At 40.0% G+C, this 3,318-nt stretch overlaps 1 protein-coding gene across 2 annotated transcripts in view; it reads left to right on the top strand.

Moving 5' to 3' along the window:
• ncanb (neurocan b) overlaps positions 1-3,318 on the top strand; it is a 172,654-nt gene that overhangs the window by 49,063 nt on the left and 120,273 nt on the right. The window lies entirely within an intron of this gene.

Here is a 3,318-nt window from a genome sequence, read left to right as displayed (position 1 = left end):
AAAAAAATCAAGAACTAAACTAATAAAAAGATTCAGAAACTCAAACAGCATATTTGGGGTAATCTTCATTAATTGTTTGTGTTATTATTGTAGTGTTCAGTTATACCACTGCCTCCTCTCATCCTAATCAGAGTTTGTACATGTAACAAACTTAGGACGTGACCAGGTTTTGTTTTAATTTGATGGCTATAAGACGAATTATTAACACTATTTTCAATGTTTTGTAAGAAAAAGAAAAAAGGTAGTGAGCAGGAAGTATCCTCATAAAAACCGATTATTTCTATTCAGTGTGTGTTGATGTACGCGATTACATTATGTATGCGTTATGAGTGTTTAACCAACACAAAGAACTGTCTCAGCAAATAACTGCCGCACTGGTTGTGTATAGCTCCATTGTAGCTCTCAAGGTCTGCCACTATGAATAATAATGACCCTGTTTCCGTGTCAGGCTAGTACAATCATTACAGCAAGGGTTGTTTACTGTTTATGTAGAATGTATGATGATAGGGAAAAGGTGAAGGAACTCAAACACATTAAACATCATTGACCTGGGCCATTCAGGTGCTGTTCATGCACTGAAAACCTAATGAAGCCAATAAGGTAGAAACCCAGCAGTGCACAGTGTTGTCAAATAGCATTGCACCAAGAGCTCTCTGTGGCTCTAGGTGGCTTAACTAAATAGGCAAACCATTTGTTCTGTCCAGGAAACCGATATTTGTGGAATACCACGCTCCTTGGAGGTAGCTCGCTCTAGTGGAACTATTATTACTGTGTCTGGGTGTTTTATCTGCAAAGCTATCATAGGTTTTTGTCAGGTCACTCACTATTTTTAATAATAACCTACTATCATAATGACTGCGGGGAACTGATTGATGCATTAGGCACTGTACACCACGCCACCACTTACTACGAAGCCATGCTACCGCTAACATAACCAACAGAAGCTGTAAAAGTTCAGAGGACTTTTGGCTCCATTTTCACTCTTCATAGTAATAGAGACAGACTGCACTCAGTTTCTGCACATGGTTCAAATGTGAACACGTGCAAGCTTGTTAATGTCTGTGGGAAATTTGTGTGTGCCTGTTTGTAAAGACCACTATGCCTAATGCCTAATTTCAGTACTTCAACAAGGATGCCATCTGGTTTTGTCAAGTATGAAGAACACCTAATAGGTGCTCATAGAATACATTTCATAAGTGAGACCCCTGCCACTATGCTTGGGAGACCCTGTGTCCTCCCATTCTTGGCCAATTGATTAATACACCATGAAAACCACTCCTTCAGAGAGAAGCCAATTACGTAGCTGGCGAGGAGTAGCCTTCTCCAGGGCTTAGTCTTAATTGGAAGTCACGGTACATGGCAGACCACAGCCGTCCTCTCGCTAATTCTACCAACTGCTCAACATGTTAATTAGCAGGTATTGATACTGCTCAGCTGTATTAATATCATATTAATCCACACCACTCTTCTGATAGAGTAATTTGTGTGTTCCCTGATGTCCTCTTCTGCCATTTGTTTTTTTTTTTTTTATTTCTCCCTTGTTCCCTCTGCCTTTCTTCCTCCTTGTTTTGTCTCCATCGTCTTCCTTTCTCCTGGCACATATTGACTGACCAATTGGCTGTGTCTCACCAATTACAACGCAGTGCTATTGATTGTGTTTGTCAGACTTTCTGTGTGGTGACATATGGCAGCTCACTGCTGTAAGAGCAGTGCATAGTGTATCTGCACTGACTATTGTTAATGTAACCTCTGAATGGAAGGAAACTACTTGAATGGCCAGATCATGTCAGCTATAAGACGACCATGTAGAAAAGCTGATATCAACTCTGCAAGTTTCTGAACGTTTACTGGAGAGATTGAAGTTGTTTTCTTTTTTCCAAAAGTTTGTTTTTGTTTTGTTTTTTTCTTATTTTGTGGATGATGATTGTAGTGCATCGAACAGCAGTGTCTAACACACTAGTCTAAAATGTCACTGCTTTGAAATGTTTCCTCATATAGCGCTTGTGTAACTTACAGGTCAGCACTGCGACTGTTTAATTTTACTTTATGTTCTGTTGTTTCCTTTGTCACCTTTTCTGCGTTGTCACAAATTACGAATGAAAGTGTGGTTTAGAAATCATATTCTGAACTTAAAATACATCAGTTGCAGAAAGATGATACAACCAAGAGGTGGGAGTAAACTATCTTTAGACTTGTAATGCATTGCTCAGTTTGTTAACTTCACTGTGACACATTCATTATTTACATGTTGTGCCTTTAATCCAATTGCTTGCAGTTCAGACATATGTGTTTAAGTGATATGTAAATATCACTTGGCCCAATGTAGTAGAGTTACTGTTGCTCCTTTCAGAATGGCACAAAATGTTCAAATGCTGTCAGACTAGCTGTTTCTGTATTTGCTGTGTTTATATTGTCAGACTTGAAAGTGGTTCTCTCATCCATGGCCAGAAAGCAAGTAAGTGATTGTATTTTTAAAAGAATTAGCACTTTGAAACAGCTCTTACCGCTCTGTAATTTAAACAAAAAAGGTTGATCATTTATTCAAAATTGCCTCATTGTATTTGTTGGGTTAAATAAAGAAAAATAATTATACATTTTTAAACACTAAAGCACATTGCGCCATATAATAATTCAAGTGTCAAGAGACACCAGCTCCTGATTAGTGTAGCAACGAGGGCATCATATGGTGGCTTTCTGTTTTTCCCTTAGGAGACTGTGTGGGGATGTACAAAGATGCATCGTGGTAAAAATAGATGAGATGAGGTATTGTGCATTCCCTGTGGAAAGGCACTGGGTTTCCCATGCTGAGAGGAAACCCATTTATCTTTCTGGTGCATGTGTTAGCCAGCAAGCTACAGTAGCATCTATGTTTGGACAAAACCCCGCAGCCTCAAAAGAGAAGGGATGGAGGCTGAGAAATTAGGAGAAGAGAAAAGAAACAAAACATTTCTTCTGCCCGCAACAGCAGATGCACTGCTGGTGCTGTGGGAACTCTCTCTGTCTACAAATGGCCCTGCTTACTCTCTGCGCTAAAGCCTGGAGTGTTAATGCTCAAATTGTCACAAGGGCCCTACGTCTCACATAGGAATATCTGTCACTCTCCCAGACAATGCCAGCGAAGATAAAGGCGATGTATTAGTTGCCAAACAGCCACTAGCTTTCATGTTGCTGGATGCACATCAGGGGCACAGTGTTGTGTGAAAGGCAACCAGAGGTGTGAACTGAAGGATAAACACTTGAACTTGGATAGACCCTCTGATGCAGTTCTATTCCAGGTTCGATAGAATATACCGTGCACTGATCAGGTGCAGATTTGCA

The sequence above is a fragment of the Pundamilia nyererei genome, unplaced genomic scaffold (genome assembly GCF_000239375.1).
Source record: "Pundamilia nyererei isolate P.nyererei 1_Seehausen unplaced genomic scaffold, PunNye1.0 scaffold00056, whole genome shotgun sequence".
Lineage (NCBI taxonomy): Eukaryota > Metazoa > Chordata > Actinopteri > Cichliformes > Cichlidae > Pundamilia > Pundamilia nyererei.
Note: the sequence above shows the minus strand (reverse complement) of the source record. Positions and strands in the feature narration are given on the sequence as shown.